This window comes from Convolutriloba macropyga, chromosome 1, assembly GCF_964194025.1.
Source record: "Convolutriloba macropyga chromosome 1, txConMacr16.3, whole genome shotgun sequence".
Classification (NCBI taxonomy): Eukaryota; Metazoa; Xenacoelomorpha; order Acoela; family Convolutidae; genus Convolutriloba; species Convolutriloba macropyga.
In genome coordinates, this window is record NC_134468.1 from 71,250,743 (window position 1) to 71,269,096 (window position 18,354).

The following is an 18,354-nucleotide window of genomic DNA, read 5'->3' on the forward strand; positions in this document are numbered from 1 at the left end:
GTGTGTCCATATTATTTGCACCTCCCCAAAATCACGAGCCATATTTTTACATAACAATTTACTAAGCAATGGCAGTGCTAATGGGGGAGCAAAACCTAGTGAGGGGCACAATCGGAAACGATCCCAAAAAGATAAACTTTGTATCGAAACGCTTTTTTTGTTAGGATTTTTTTTCGTTTTGTTTTTTTTTTGTTAATAATTTTGATAATTTTTGAATATATTCACCTGATATTTTTTGCACTGATAATATTTTTGTGTGCTGTTCAATTTGGCTTTTTTGGGGGTGATGGTTTCCCATCTTTGAAAAGCTTCAAAAGAAAGTAGTGATTCGGATCTGTGGAACTGGCTCATACATTCAACAAATCAAAATGCTAGAATATACTCCCGCTACCGATATACATACAGTCGCTAAACTTGTTGCTACTTTCACAGGTCTCAAACGAACCACAAGTCAGCATCGAGCTACTACAAACACAGGATATGTCATCACGATCGAATGAACTGTTCAAATTGCCAAAGACTAGGACAGAAAAAATGCGAAAAGAATTCGTCTTCCGCACATCTCGACTGGCCAACAAAGTAAACCACTTGATTGATTTCAGCTCATCGACTGGACTCAAAAAAAGAATGATACAGCTCCTCTGGAAATTTGTGGTGACGAAATTCAATGAATACAATACCTGCACCTGGCAGCTCGTATGCGACTGCCAAAACTGCAGAGAAAAGTGGACAATTTTCTAAGCTGAATGCATGGGATAAATGCCATTTAGCTTTGCTGTAAAGACTTCACAACAACAAACAACAGCAACATATCTTCTCGGGAAAATCATTAGGGGAATCGATCTGTATAAAGTGACGACTGTATTTCTCAAATTCTTCAAAAACAATTTGCATTAAAAAGACGATAGAAAAAGGGGATGTTTTCCGCTTGTGTCGCCAGAACGATATGCAACCCATGTTACCGAGCATGTTATTGCTTAGTAAATCTTCAAGTACATACATGGCACATTCGTCTGGGTCTGCAAAACATGCACCTACTAGCTTATCTAAGTCTTTTGTACGCCCCTTCCCCAACCACCACGGCGCCAGTGCAAAATTTTTTGCTTTCTAACAAACACTTTATTGTGATGGAGGGATAAAGAAGGGAGCGGGGTTGTTTTTGTTTTAATGGATTAAACACTATGTTCAACTTAAAGCCAATTAATTTTTTTTATCTTTTCAGTTTGTACTCCACGGGCTTAGTGGGTTCATTTTGCTCGCGTCCCTAAACGCAAGTGCCACATTTTCCATGTCTTTTTTCAAGAAGAATTTTCTGTATGAAAAACCAAAAACCAAGATCCAACTTTTAAAAAATTTGACAATTCTGGAACAATCAACAAAATTTTGTCCGCTCTGGACAACACAAAATGCAGAGGACTTTATGTTACAACTCCAAATTTTCAAAGACTTGAAAAATATCAAGACTACAGAAAACGCCTGATAATTGAGAAATTGCCGCCGTGATCTCTACTTTCGTAAAAAGTGACCACATAATGGAACAAAACTACCAACCTGTTTCGTTCCTGAATATTTCGGGTCTTTCCCATTATTGCCCCCAGCTTAGTGGTCAGATAACCTATAGCCCCCCCCCCCCAAACATGGTAATTATACCATAATGGGGGGCTAAAATTTCATGGGGGGGCTATAATGGGAAAGACCCAAAATTTCTAGCAAAATATTAGAGAACATCACTTGCCTTAGCCTGTAAACTCATTTCCCTTGGTCTTTATGTCAACAACAGCATGGTTTTGTCAAGAACAGATCAATTAGGACAAAATTATTTACACTCTTGCAACTATTTTACGAAGACCCTGGCAAAGACACCAAAGCTGAAAATATTGCTTTCACTACGCACTTCAGCAATACATTCGTTAGAATACTCGACTTTGATTTACTGGGAAAATTAGCACAGATTAGTGTAGGATATTGCTCTTTGGGGCTATTTTTCGACTATCTCAAAAACCGAAAACAATATGATGGAGTAAATAACACAAACTGCAAAGTTTCGGAGGAGTCAATGGGATTCCCCAAGGGTCACTACTGGGTTCAATTTTGTTCTCGGTTTTCATCAACAATATTCTAGACACTGTCGCTATCCTTGGATCGAAGTTAATTGACGACAAGACACTTTTGGCTTTTAATAGAAACCACTGAGAACTACAAGACAGTTTGCATCCCTTTGAGCGCTAAGTCTCTGTGAATAACAAGGAAATTGCAGGAGAGAAATGTTCTCAATTTATCTTCAAAAAGGACAACACAACGTTTAGAGTTCTCTAACAAGGATTTTCTGTCGTCGAAGACCTATGTGTTCATCTATCTGACGATCTTTCAAAGAAAACGCATAATGACGCTAGACTGAAAAAAAAGTCACGTTTACCGCCTTTTGAAAAAAGCTCTCATTCAAATCTTAGAACATTGACTAAACTGAGCCTCGATCGATCACTTTTACTTCCTGTCCTTCTGTATTGGTTTTCAGTGCATGGCGTTGCCTAAACATGATATTCTGCTTGTTAAAAACTCCAGAAGAAAGTGATGAAATGGGCACGAAAGTGATGAACGAGAAAACACAGAAGCAAGCATATTAAACCAATTGCGTCTATTGAATATGCTACAACTCCCAATGTTTCTTCAACTAAACGACACTTCGATGCCTATAAAGCAAGCAGAAACCAAAGGGTGCGAGCAAGGATTGCCTGATGTCCAAGACAATCAGAAATGAACTCCAAGGTGCAAAAAAGGCGAACAGAGAAAAGGAGAATTTAGATTGTTTATCGCAAAAGTAGATTGATGGATCGGCTGGGAAATACAGCGACACGAGCAAGAAAATTGGTTTAAAGAATTGCATATTGCACGTAAGGTGGAGGTTTGTCAATGAAACATTTTCTGAATATAATAGCTTCAGGTGGCAAATCTGTTGAAATTGCAACATCTGCCAAAACAATTTCAGGACATTTTTTTCAGCCATGACAACAGAAAATCATCTCCACAGCTGTGGTTGAGAGTTCTCTACAACAACAAAAAAACAATAAAAAAATGTCAGTATAATTATATACAATGCAATGGCATTTGCTCTGCCACTAGGGGTCGCAAATAGCACAGGGGCTCAAAAGAAAACGGCAGGCACGGCTTTTAGTGGGACCTGAAGTATGTTGCATATTTTAGCAGTCGGTTCATTCCATCACCTAGTAAAGAAAGTTCAGAATTAAAAAAAGAAGCGAGTTCTGACGAAGATAACAACAGTTCCTGGACTTTCGTTTAAACCAAATACGACAAATCAGTTGAAAAACAGATTGAGTAAAAGAGTGACAAGAAGTTTTGTGGTTTGATCTAATTAACAACAGCATCTCTAGCCAGTGAGCAAGAGCTGACAAACTACTTGACAACGAATAAAAATAAATTTGAAGCGATTGTCTGCTGTCAACGTACTGGAGTCCGTTCCATTTTGTAAATCGCTGCTAACTGCCACAATACTGGATCTGTGAGAGCAGAAGCACCTGATTTTGAAGCTCAAGTAAAAAACACATAGAAAATTACAGTATGGTTTGCCTGGAACCAATACATGAGACGAAATTTTTGGACATTGTCCTGAGAAACTAAGGAAAAATGAAAGCCCTAATAAAATACGGGACAGTGAATTTTTTTTGGAGACGACAGAGGAAGGTGAGACGGGTAGAAAGAGCAGGGAACAGGAGTGTAGCTTCTTAGCAATCGAGTCTGTTGCTCCCTGTCCTTGAGCGATCTTCAGTGATCTGGTAAACTCCACCACAAAAATCTGGTAAACTCTACCACAATAGCGATCCGAATTTGTTGAAAATCGGAATTCCCAAACAAAAATATCAGGAAATTCTCGGACGTTTTTTTTTCAAAACAAGCAATAAAAAACTTCAACTTAAGCTCCTAAGGAAGGAAATATGTAGTGCTGAACAAGACCGTAAATTATTTGCGAAACTTTCAATAAGACAGGAAAAATTTCAGGAGATGGGAGAGATTTTTACCGTTATTTATGTAGGACATCTGAAAGGATTTGATATCATTCCGTATTCATTAGCACTAGACTCAAAGAAGAAGTGGTCGATGTGTCTGAAAGACAGGAGAGCCAATTGCGGAACGGCTCTCACAGTAATGTTGTTACATTAAACGGTTTTTAACTGACAAAATTTGTTCCGGTTAGCTTGTCATTAGGTCACAAACGTCCTTTCAGTGATAAGTTTAAATGGAGGTCAGGCAGTTGTTAGCCGATGCAGACTGATTATTTGTTGAGATAGGGATGGTGATCCGATGGCGTGAAAATTTATGTAAAAAAGTTTTCCCCAAAATGGTACAAAACTACTTAAAAATTTCACAAATTTTAGAAATATCAAAGACTAATAGTTTCATCGATCTATAACTTAAGTTGTTTTGTGCAATGAGAATGACACCATCTTGAAAAAACTAATGGGATATTTAGCGCCAATGAGTTTTAGCCTTGTAGCGACAATCTAACTATGAAACCGGAGAAACCGAACAATAGCAGTTTGTAGCAATTAAGGAAAGAAGGAAAGATAAGAAAAAATTTATCAGATGTGGAGGTCAACTGGATCGCAACCGGCCATCTTTATGGAATTGCTAAACTAATTAAAAACATTTTTGAGTTTCCCGAAAAATATCCGCAAACTGTACAAAAATTCACCGCTATATTAGTAAAATTTTCCATCGACTCAAATTTTTAATGAAACAAGGAGACTCCGTAATGTGGGTTTGCAGTTAATGTTCCGACCCACTCAACCACATTTTTGACTTAATTGTCAACCAAATAAGGAAGAGATAGAGATTTTTCAAAAAATCATTTGTCTAAAAATAACTGATGTATCCATTTGAAAATTACTTTAGGCTCAAACCACTGTAAAAATTAAACAAAGACTAATTAGAGGGTCAATGATACCTGCCATTAAGGAGAGTAAGATACAAGACAAACAACATGGTCAGTCAAAAACAACAGGTATTTCTTACAATCAAGTCTCATTGTCTCGAGTTTAGGCTTCTGTGTAGTGTGCTCAAGGGTTTGCACCCATCATTGAAGGGTAGAGTTGACCACTTTCTGAAGTGTGTTACAGCTGCCACAATTGCAGAGCAAGGTCCAAGAACAGGAGTTGACTTCAGAGTAACAATTTTTGAAGTAATTCCAGTAAACTTTTGTTAGATATTGTTTGTCAATCTGCTTTATTTCAATGTTAGCGCTTTTAATAATGATATTCAGTAGCTTGCTGGATCTAATCCAGAAATTCTGATCCGCTTTTTTGGTACGAGTTTTATCAATTGCTCTGAGCTCGTTTTGTCGTGTATTTACTGCACATTTGTTTAGTTTTATTGGCAAATTGATGTTGTAATTGCCTCCCAACAAAGTTAAAAGCGTTAGTAAATCACGGAGTTCGAAGTAGTATGATAGCGGCAGAAGCTTGAGTTTTGCCATTCTACTTTTATAATTCATTTCCCAACTACTGAGAATCCATGCCGTGGCTTTCTTTTGGATACGTTTTACTTCTTTGCATTCTGTTTTGTTAACAAACCAAACCATTGAGGCATAACTTATTACTGGTATGACATAACCCACGTAAGCATTAAGTTTTGTTCTAGTGTTTGCTAAAACCGATACGTTTTGCTTGAGAAAACAGAAATCTTTCGAAGCTTTTTTACATCGTTTTAGGCTATTTGCTCTCCAAGAGAGTTTTGCAGATATAATGACACCCAGATCTTTTTGTTCAAACTTACTCTCTAGGAATTTAGCTGGAAATGGTATTTGCTGTTGTTTTACTGGCAAGACGTAACATTTGTTTTCAATCGGCTCCATTTTGTTCACTTCACACCAGCTTTCTATGGCTTCTAGATCTGTTGGGATATCAGCTGGCTGAGTTGATACTAACTTGAAATCATCAGCATAACCAAATGCGTCACATAATTTGACTCAATTTGGCAGATCGTTCACGTATATAATAAATAGGAGAGGACCTAAGAGTGACCCCTGCGGGACTCCGCAAGTAACTGGGAAAATTTCAGATTTGCATTCATTAACTTTTACATATTGTTTTCTTTCAGTGAGGTAACTTGCAATGATTTTCAAGAAATTTCCGCCGATTTCCAGCTCTTCAACTTTTTCTAGTAACCAGTCGTGTGGTACGCTGTCGAAAGCTTTTTTAAAATCTAAGTACAGCACATACAATTCACTTTCTTTGTCATCAAGTTCTCTGTACAGAAGATCTAGAAAGAGCAGAAGTTGTGTAACCACAGACCTATGTCTCCTAAATCAATGTTGAGAGTTATCCAGATGTGGTTTGACTATTTCGCAAAATTCATTGAAAATTAACTTTTCTAAAACCTTCGAGACATTGCAAAGTAAGCTGATCGACCTGTATTGCTCTATCATTGCTCTGTTTTCATCTTTAAAAATTGGGATAACTTTTAAAAATTGGGATAACTTACAAAGCTGAACTGAACAAAATGATTTTTATCTCTCCAGAAGAGATATATAATCTGTCTAATTAATCACAATCTGTTCACTAGTTTTTGTTATTTTTATGCAAAATTGTCGATTTTAATGGGATCAAGGAGTCATTCGAATAAACTCATAGACAGAGATCCCGTCTGTATGGGAAGTAGAAAATATGAAGAATGTTTAAGGAAGCTTCTGTAGAAAGAAGTCGCAAATGGTGCACAGTGGTGCAGTGGCATAAGAAGTTGTTGACTTAGGGGAGGTAAAAATTTTGAACCCGGATACGGCAATTTCGTTTCTTTAAGATTTAAGTTGATGCGGTGAAAACAAAAATTTCAGCGCTGAAAACCGCAAATCTTACCAAAAATTTACTGCTTTCATCGCATACATAGATAACAGATGAGGGCGCTTGGCGCTGAGAATTGGTTTTTTTCAACACTATTCACCGCAGTTCGCATAAAATTTTCTCAACAAAAACTTTGAATCCCACGCATCTCATTTTGTAAAATGACAATGAGTTGTTTTTTGTCGATCTTATTTGGGATGAGAAATTCCAAGTGATCAATTTTCCAGAGAGAGGAACTTTGGTTCAACCCACTTTTTATTAGGCTCTCACTTACTTTATACGTTGTGTTATGTAGCAAGTTACTATGCAAATAAACCGTAAAATTGAGTCAACATCAACGTGCTACCGAAAAACAACCAAAGAAACCCCACTTGACATAGCCATTCCAAAAGTACAGAATCTTCCATTCAGTTTTAGGCTACAGACAAAACCTTTCAACGATAAAATATTTTTTTTATATGCAAATGAGTAAAATAATCTGCCAAAATTAATGAAAAAATATCCAGAAGAAACTTATTGGAAAAGCCGAAAAGCTACAATTAAGATTTATCAGGCGTTTTGGACCAAATGACCTCAATCACCAATATTTTTAGGGTCAACCAAAGTGTACAAAACGAAAAGAATACTTCGCATTGTTCTCTTTACGCATATCTTGTAATTTTGCTATAGATTTCAGCCGATTACAGAGGGATAAAATAAATTCATGGAATGACTCATCTCTATAACTTTTTATGTATTTAATGTTCAGCACTGATAAAAGTAAGCAGGAAATGAATGGGTATCAGATTACTTTGATAAATTAGCGCGTTTTGTAAAGAAGTAGGAAAAAATACTAGTTATTGCAAACCTTTTAACCAAAATTGGAAATTTACATTATCAAGATTTAATGGCAAAAAACCATTCATTTTAAAGTTTGTGTATTAAGGCAAAACAGAACAGGACACTATCTCGTTCCTTCAAACAAAAACCAAAATCTGATACGGGACGATGCTAAAATTGCCGAAGCAGTGTTTCACCTCAGCTTAAGAGGAACATAATTCAGGGAACAATTAATCTTCTGTTTAGTAGCAAACAAAGTTGGGACGATTGGCATGAAACACTGGAAAAATTGGGAACATTTGGGAGAAAAATCAAAATCCAATGGATATAATTGGGGCATAGTGAACAAAGAGATTAAAATATTGAAAAAATAAATTGAGCCGCAAACAGGGAATATATCAAAGTCTTGAGTTTTCAATGTAACCGATAGGTAACATCTTCAAATAATTTGTGAGAAAAGTAAAAAAAAACATACACCAAATCATTACAACTTCTACCAGTGGTGAAATGAGTAGCAGTCTTCAAGTCTTAAGTCAAGCGCTGAAAGAAATTGCAATGCCAAATTAACTACGAACTTAAATGGATGTGGATTTGTATCCATCTAACGAGCATTTAGACCAACATATCATCACAATAATCAAAGATCTATAGCACAGCTCGTTCAACCAGCGAAATTAACGAAAAAGACAGCATAGCACAGCATCCCCGTGAAAATAAATCAATTGATGGTTAATTGCAGTGTTTAACCATAAATTTCTGGTGACCAACCCAATATTTGACGCCGACGAAAATGGCGAAGAAAATAAGAGATAAAATTGCACAAAGGAGCTTGCACGGACAATTTGGCAATGGAAAAATTTTCCATAAAAGAACCACTTCAGATAACGAAAACTTTAGAAGAAACGAAACGGCTATAATTTTGGAATATATAAAAAAAGAGAGAACAATTTAGCCGTCTTAGAAAAACTACAATGAACTGACATGCTAATAAGAAACTGTTACTGGCATATATAAAATTTAACAAAAAAATTGCCTCCAACGCAAATAACTCAGTGGCGTAAAAAATCGCCTCCAACGCAAATAACTCAGTGGCGTAAAACTCAGCTGCATTAGACTCATGAGATCAGCCATTATTGAAAAAGCAAGTGAGGACGAACAACAAGATCAAAAACAATAACAACAGACATTAATTACATCAAAAACTTATGTCCATTTTCTTTAAAATTAAAACATATTAACAAGGTGAAAATAGCGTCAGATAAAAATAAAACTAAACAAAATAAATTGTAATACACTTGAAAAGATATGGGGTGACTAAAAAAAAACTCGGTAACAATTGGACAAAAAAAAACAAAAAACAAAACAGCAAACTTAAAAAATTGGCTGATAATTTTAGAAAACAATTAATTTCAAAGTAATGAAAACCATTAAATAGCATTTGAACACATCTAACATGTTTATGATCACATACATAATCAAATTTTTTATATGATTACAAAAAGAAAAACAAATAGAGACAAACAAAAAATCAATTAAAACTTTTGAGAAAACGTTGTTGGAGACGTGAAGCCATATTTTGCTCCTCCAAATATGTTCAATTGAGCCTTCTTCGAACGCCAATAATGTGGTATGCGATCTCTCATTAATAGGAATAGGTAATAAGTAGACAAAAAAGATAAAAACTGTAAAATTTAGTAGTACTTTGTATTTTTCGAAAACTATTAATTTCAAAGACATGAAAGTCATTAGCTACAACAAGAAATATATATATAGTTTTGTTTAATCATCCAAAGGAAGCGTTTGAGACCTGTAAATTTTCTGTAATTATACCATAATGAGCTATAATTTCATTGGGGGCCTATAATTGGAAAGACCCGGATTCTTTTTGCTAAAATTCCGTGTCAAAGCCAGTAAAATCAAAGAATTCCTTGAAAAAATTAGATTTTGTCAGACGCTTGCACCATACCAGGACAACTATAACGTCAAATGCGACCTGTAATTCACAATACTAGGTAAAAATAGGCAATGTCTCAAAACCATGAAGGCCATCAGCCATCTACTTAAATCAGATTATAGGCTCAATTAAACATTCAAAACAAACCGAAAAATGTGGAAAAAAAATTATTTAATTATTCGAGAAATGGTAGTAGAAGCCGTTAAAATCATAATCTATACTTGTAAAGACTTTCAAAGTTCAATTGTGCCTTATTTTGAACGTCATGAATGAAATATGTTAATTGTCAGTATTTTGATAATGTGATAAACGAGAAAAACTTGAAGAATGAGCCGACGTCTAAAAGTAAAAAAAAATGAAATCTACTACTATCGAAGCCAGAGAACCATAACTTAACGCGTAAAACCACAAAAAGGACTACATTTTATTTCAAATAAAAAAAAGAAAAGGAAGAAAGGCATTCTTTCGTTGCTGATACTAAGCTACAAGTTGACCAAACTCAGAGAAAAATATGGGCAAATTTTAATAAGCCATTGTTTGTTTAAAAGTAAACCATTTTTAAATCAATACGACCATAATCTTTCGAGTAGAGAAACCAGACATTAGTTTGGTCAAAAATTTGGAAATCAGTTGGACCTTTCGATAGTGAGCTTTGATTTGAAAGGTTCTGTTTTTTAATTAAAAAAAAGATAAAATTTTTTTAATTAAAGACCGACTGATTACAATCTGATTTATTTTTGGGTTGAAACAGACCAAGATTGGTCCAAAACAGTTCTACTAATGTTGTTTGTCCAATAAAAACACTCAGTTGTTTCAAATGTTATAAACCCAGATAGTTTGTTAATTAAAAGATCAAAATTATTTGCTTCGTTTTTGATAATCACAAATAAAGTTTGCAAAAAAGGCAAAATTGTAATTCCAGACTACTCTCAAAGGAAGTGGGATTATGACGAACTGCTTTTGTAGTTCATTTTGCAGAGGTTATGATAGTTGTTTTGGGTGTTTACTTCCGGCAAATTTAATCAAACTGGACTATAACAGCTTAATTCGTGCAACTTTTGATGAAAAAGGCTGAATTTTGAAAAATTCAGCCAATTTTTTGCAAAAAAAATATATGAAAGTTGTCAACGGTAAATTTGTCTCTGAAAATAAAAATTAGCAGTACTATTGTTAAAACTTTTTACATATTTTTAAAAAATTGACAAAATTTTAGGCAAAAATTCCTGAAAATTTGATTAAAATAAACTCAAATCGGTCTAATATTCACAAACATTTAAACCACGATGTCGCTCAGGAAAACGAAATTCGAAAAATTTTGAAAGGCCGGTACAATTAGATTATACTGATATTATGATAACATCTGAACGGTTCACTCTTTTTCATCATATGGTCGTTTTTGCCCATTTTAAATGTGTATTGCGTTTCCTATAAAACAGCATAGAACAAAGGTCTTTAGCTACGGGTTACGATTTTGTATTTGAGGAAACCATCTACATTTTATTCCTTGAAACAATAGAGCGCTAGTGAAAATGGCATATATATTTTAAAATATACAAACTTTATTTTTGGCCAATCGAAATTGAGAAAATGTTAATACTCTTTTCCGATTGACTGATTGTTCAACAAAATCAGGATCTTTGCAACTATGAGTGTATTAGGATATGAGTTTTAAAGCATTAACTGATCTCACGTTTGGTTGTTTTAGAGTCATATCAAGCCCCCCAGGTAATCTAGACATAGCCATGGTTCACGAGGCATGGCCAGAAATGGTAAAATAAATTCTGAAATCAAGTTTAGGCTACAGACAAAATTTTTCAACGATAAAAAATTTTTTCATATGCAAATGAGTAAAATAATCTGCCAAAATGAACAAATTTAATGAAAAAATATCAACAGGAAACTTATTGGAAAAGCCGAGAAGCTACAATTAAGATTTATCAGGCGTTTTGGACAAAACGATCTCAATCACCAATATTTTTAGGGTTAACCAAAGTGTACAAAACGAAAAGAATACTTCGCATTGTTCTCTTTACGCATATCTCTTAATTTTGCAATAGATTTTTTAGGGATAAAAAAATTTATGGAATGACTCATCTCTATAACTGTTTTTATGTATTTATTGTTCAGCACTGATAAAAGTAAGCAGGAAATGAATGGTTATCAGATTATTTTGATAAATTAGCGCGTTTTGTAAAGAAATAGGAAAAAATACTAGTTATTGCAAACCATTTAACTAAAACTGGAAACTTACATTATCAAGATTTATTGGCAAAAGAACATTCATTTTGAAGTTTGTGTATTAAGGCAAAACAGAACAAGACACTATCTCGTTCCTTCAAACAACAACCAAATTCTAATACGGGACGATCCTAAAACTGCGAAGCAGTGTTTCACCTCAACTTAAGAGGAACATAATTCAGGGAACAATTAATCTTCTGTTTAGTAGCAAACAAAGTTGGGACGATTTGCATGAAACACTGGAAAACTTGGTAACATTTGGGAGAAAAATCAAAATCCAATGGGTATAATTGGGACATAGTGAACAAAGAGATTAAAATATTGAAAAAAAAATAAATTGAGCCGCAAACAGGGAATATATCAAAGTCTTGAGTTTTCAATGTAACCGATAAGTAACATCTTCAAATAATTTTTGAGAAAAGTAAAAAAAAACATACACCAAATCAATACAACTTCTACCAGTGGTTCAATGAGTAGCAGTCTTCAAGTCTTCAAGTCAAGCGCTGGAAAAAATGCAATGCCAAATTAACTACGAACTTAAATGGATGTGGATTTGTATCCAACTAACGAGCATTTAGACCAACATATCATCACAATAATCAAAGATCTATAGCACAGCTCGTTCAACCAGCAAAAGTAACGAAAAAGATTGCATAGCACAGCATCACCATGAAAACAAATCAATTGATGGGTAATTGCAGTGTTTAACCATAAATTTCTGCTAACCAACCCTTTGACGCCGACAAAAATGGCGAAGAAAACAAGAGGTAATATTGCACAAAGGAGCTTGCACAGACAATTTGGCAATGGAAAAATTTTCCATAAAAGAACCACTTCAGAAAACAAAAACTTTAGAAGAAACGAAACGGCTACAATTTTCGAATATATAAAAGAAGAGAGAACAATTTAGCCGTCTTAGAAAAACTACAATGAACTGACATGCTACTAAGAATCTGTTACTGGCATATATATATATATATATATATATATATATATATATATATGTATATATTAGTGGTAGTAAACCGAAATGCAAAAAAAGAACTTGATCAATATGATTTACCATTTTCTGTAATCTCATAGGGATAAAAAACACGCAGTTGGGATGAAATTAATTGTTTTAACAAATTTTCTAGCTATTTTAAGGATAAAAATGAAATTTGCAAAAATGTGTTGCAGCGTTACCTAAAATTAAATGATTGAAATTTGACAAAAATTTATGAAGAATATGAAAATTCCAAGTTAACAAAACGGTTGACACAAGAGAATTTACTAAGTGCTAGTGGTAGTGATTTTACACAAGTCACTAAGTGCTATCCTTAAATTGGAAGATTATAATCTTCTGGAACAGAAAAGCACTACCATCGAAATCAGGAAAGTACTAGCAGTTGAAACCTCTTAGATTTGTCTTCTTAAATTGTTGTTTACTGCATAAAGTTAATTGCTCTTAACTAATTTCAACTGTTTAAGTTTATTCCGCTTTAAAAAATCTTTTATTTACTTTAAATGTAAGCACAATGTATCTAATAATATTGCAACAGCTGTTGTTTGATTTTAGGAAAGACAAAGCGGCTCGCTATTGTGCGTTGTCACATAAAGTTCCGACCCCGCTCATCCATATTTTTGGTATAAACGTCTACAAGATGAGGAACAGATAGAAAAACCCCAATTATTTTTCTAAAAAAATGTGTAACGAAAAAATTGCCTCCAACGCAAATAACTCAGTGGCGTAAAACTCAGCTGCATTAGACTCATGAGATCAGCCATTATTGAAAAAGCAAGTCAAGACGAACAACAAGATCAAAAAACAATAACAACAAACATTAATTACATCAAAAACTTATGTCCATTTTCCTTAAAATTAAAACCAATTAAAAAGGTGAAAATAGCGTCAGATAAAAGTAAAACTAAACAAAATAACTTGTAATACACTTGAAAAGATATGGGGTGACTAAAAAAAACTCGCTTACAATTGGACAAAAAAAAAACAAAAAACAAAACAGCAAACATAAAAAAATTGGCTGATACTTTTAGAAAACAATTAATTTCAAAGTAATGAAAACCATTAAATAGCAGTTGAACACATCTAACATGCTTATGATCACATACATGATCAAACTTTTTATATGATTACAAAAAGAAAAACAAATAGAGACAAACAAAAAATCAATTAAAACTTTTGAGAAAACGCTGTTGGAGACGTGAAGCCATATTTTGCTCCTCCAAATATGTTCAATTGAGCCTTCTTCGAACGCCAATAATGTGGTATGCGATCTCTCATTAATAGGAATAGGTAATAAGTAGACAAAAAAGATAAAAACTGTAAAATTTAGTAGTACTTTGTATTTTTCGAAAACTATTAATTTCAAAGACATGAAAGTCATTAGCTACAACAAGAAATATATAAATAGTTTTGTTTAATCATCCAAAGGAAGCGTTTGAGACCTGTAAATTTTAAGAATACGCATTAAGTTTACAAAAGTCAAGTATGGACAAATATCAACTATGGATTTTTGGGTCTTTCAAATTATAGCCCTCCAGCTTAGTAGGCTTGTAACTTATAGACCCCAATCATGGTAATTATACCATAATGGGGGAGCTATAATTTCATGGGGGGGGGGCTATTATGGGAAAGACCCGGATTTTTTTTTGCTAAAAATCCGTGTCAAAGCCAGTAAAATCATAAAGACTTCCTTGAAAATATTAGATTTTGTTAGACGCTTTCACCATACCTGGACAACTATAATGTCAAATGTGACCTGTAATTCACAAAACTAGGTAACAAATAGGCAAAAACAACAAAGACGCGAAATCAGTAAGTATTTCTTTTATTTTGAAAACAACTGTTTCAAAGCCATGAAGGCCATCAGCCATCTACTTAAATCAGATTATAGGCTCAATTAACCATTCATAACAAACCGACAAATGTGGAAATAAATTTATTTAATCGTCAGTTCAATTGTGCCTTATTTTGAACGTCAAGAATGAAATATGCTTATTTTCAGTATTTTGATAATGTGATAAACGAGAAAAAGCTTGAAAAATGAGCCGACGTCTAAAAGTAAAGAAAATGAAATTTAGTACTATCAAAGCCAGAGAACCATAACTTAACGCGTAAAACCACAAAAAGAACTAAATTTTATTTCCAAAGAAACAACAGGAAGAAAGGCATTTTTTCTTTGCTGACACTAAGCTACAAGTTGACCAAATGAAGAGAAAAATAGGGGCAAAATTTAATAAACCATTGTTTGTTGAAAAATAAACCATTTTTAAATCAAAACGACCATAATTTTTCGAGTAAAGAAACCAGACACAAAAATTTGGTCAAAAATTAGGAAATCAATTGGACCTCTTGATAGTCAGCTTTGATTTGAAAGGTTCTGTTTTTTAATTAATGTAGAAAAGATTTAATTTTTTAATAAAAAAGACCGACTGATTACAGTCTGATTCATTTTTGGGGTTGAAACAGACCATGATTGGTCCAAAAATAGTTCTACTAAGGTTGTTTGTCCAATAAAAACACTCAATTTTTTCGAATGTTATAAACCCAGATAGTTTGTTAATTAAAAGATCAAAATTGCTTCGTTTTTGATAATCACAAGTAAAATTTGCAAAAAAAGGCAAAAATGTAATTCCAGAATACTCTCAAAGGAAGTGGAATTATGACGAGCTCCTTTTGCAGAGATTATGATAGTTGTTTTGGGTGTTTACTTCCGGCAAATTTAATCAAGCTGGACTATAAAAGCCTATTTCGTGCAATTTTTGTTGAAAAAAGGTGAATTTTGAAATATTTAGCCATTTTTTGCCAAAAAATTAAATCAAAGTTGTCAACAATACTTTTGTCTCTAAAAATAAAAATTAGCAGTACTATTTTTAGAATTGTTTTCATATTTTTAAAAAATTGACAAAATTTTAGGCAAAAATTCCTGATAATTTGAATAAAATAAACTCAAGTCGGTCTAATATTCACAAACATTTAAACCACGATAACGCGCTCCAGAAAACGAAATTCAAAAAATTTTCTAAATTCCATATTCTACTTAATGATACAACTCGCAAAGCTCTGCGATGAATATAACGATCGGTAGAAAAATGTCTGAACAAAAAAAATAAACCCAGTTGAGTATATAGTTCCTCCTCCTCACAAAGGGCCGGAACAATTAGGTTATACTGATATTATAATAACATCTGAACGGTTCGCTATTTTTCATCACATGGTCTTTTTTGTCCATTTTAAATGTGTATTGCATTTCCTATAGAACAGCATAGAACAAAGGTCTTTAGCTACGGGTTACCATTTTGTATTTGAGGAAACCATCTACGTTTTACTTCTTGAAACAATAGAGCGCTAGTGAAAATGGCATATATATTAAAATATACAAACTTTATTTCTGGTCAATCGAAATTGAGAAAATGTTAATACTCTTTTCCGATTGACTGATTGTTCAACTGATGATTCGACTGATGTTTTCAAATATGAGTGTATGAGGATATGAGTTTCAAAGCATTAACTGATCTCACGTTTGGTTGTCATAGAATCATATCAAGTCCCACGGGCAATCTAGACATAGCCATGGTTCACGAGGCATGGCCAGAAACGGTAAACTAAATTCTGAAATCAGGAAAGGTCAAATTTAGGTTAATTAAACTCATACAGTAAGTGTTCTAAACTTATAAAACCATCAGAATCGTTGAAAATTCTATATTTTGATACGTCTATTTGTTGGCAGTTCTGTTCTGGTGGTTCCATAGCTGTAACTTTGCCTAGTATTGCTTTTTGACATGTTCATAAACTTTTTCAAAGGTCTATAAAGCAGCAATAAAAATCTGGACAAAATTATCTTTGAAAATTTTGAAACAGAAACGATGACAAAATTTTTAGCGCTAATTCAAGCTATCCAGATTTTTGCAGATTTTTTCTGCTAGCGCCCCCTGCGCTATATAGCTGTTGTTTTAGCTGCTCCAAATTTAAAGGTTCAGCGAATTATAAGAGCTATATTTCCATTTTATTGAAAAAAAAAGAAGTTATAGGTAGATTGAAGGCACTTTTAGAATGGTTTCCTAAAAAAAATTAAAAAATCGAGCCCTTATTGTACCCGAAAACACAAAATTGATGTTATAGAAAAATCTAGACGTTATCTGCATCAATTTATCGTTTAGATACGTAGTACTTTCAAACAATAGCTGTGCAAGCTTTTAATAAATGGTTTTTGTTCATATATGTTTTTTTAAACAAACTTATTTTTTAAACTTATTTTTTAAACAATATCTTTAAATATGTAGAAATGGAGGTTTCAAAACTAAGGGGGGAGCGCTAGCAGAAAAAGATCCATCTTTTCCTTATAATATTCAGCAGTCATCTGTACAATGCAGCTCATTGCAGCTTTTCCCTCTTTTTTGTGCACTTGAAAAAAGTTTTCTTAGGAACGATTTTTATATCGATAGTTCTTAGATTACACCGCAAAGGTAGACCTGAAAAGAATTTGGCCGATTTTGCTCTCTCGTGGAATTCGGTTACGTTCAATTGCGGAATTCGGGCTGCAGCCTTGTAGCCTGAATTCTGCGAAAATTGGTTTTCCCAGTTTTGCGGAATTGCTAACGTTCAAAAACGGAATTCAGGCTACAGGTTTTGAAGCCTGGATTTCACGATTATTAAATATTCTAATTTTGCGGACTTTAATTAATTATTTTCTCCAAAAAACAGCCTAGCTTTTGAATGTAACCCAATTCCGTAAAGTTCATGGTAAATCCCATGTTCTAGCATAGCAAAACAAAGTTAAGTTACCTCTCGATGAATATGACTGAGGCAATTCAGATTTTCCTTTGCGGTGTAATTAAGCTTTTTATTACTAAGATGAGACAGGTGAATGGTTGATGGATTAATCTGCTGGTTTTTATGCAGTTATTTTCATGGCTGCTTTTTCGTTTTCAAAATAATTTTTGCTATTTTTGAACTTTTGTTTTTTATTGTTTAGTTATAAATCTGTTGTGTGAGCAACGACTGGTCAAAAAATGTACTGACAATTAAGACTGAAAAACAATTGTTTGGGCCGAATTGTTTGCTTTAGAAAATAATAGTTTGGGCAAACTATTTTAAATCTGTCCCTCATCGTTTCCTTTTCATTTTTGTTAATGGGGTTTTTTTGATATTCACCTGTATTGCCCGCTTTCCGCAAAAGATTTTTGGCATCAGGAAAATAAAATGGAAGCAAAGCAGTTCATGAGATGTGTCAAAATCATTCTGTATTTTTTCCAGAATGTGCAATAGATATTTTCCAATTAAGCGAATCCAAATTTTCAGTTTTCTACGGGGTTTTTCCATTCTCAAACATGGACGGGAGGACACAATCCTGTGTTTTATGTAACAAAAATTATTTTAAAAAATGTGATAACAACACGAGTTGAGGTGCGGGACCTAAGCCAGATGTGATCAGACTGACGAGTTGCTTTTCTCGTACACCCTGGATGTTCTGGTACCCGACGTGAGCAACC

The 18,354-nt window shown here is 33.8% G+C and overlaps 2 protein-coding genes across 15 annotated transcripts in view; both read right to left on the bottom strand.

The window, feature by feature from the left end:
* LOC142342119 (cilia- and flagella-associated protein 46-like) overlaps positions 1 to 18,354 on the bottom strand; it is a 754,419-nt gene that overhangs the window by 540,214 nt on the left and 195,851 nt on the right. The window lies entirely within an intron of this gene.
* The window catches only part of LOC142342096 (uncharacterized), an 87,813-nt gene that overhangs the window by 63,459 nt on the left and 6,000 nt on the right, over positions 1 to 18,354 (bottom strand). The gene's annotated exons all lie outside the window — the stretch shown is intronic.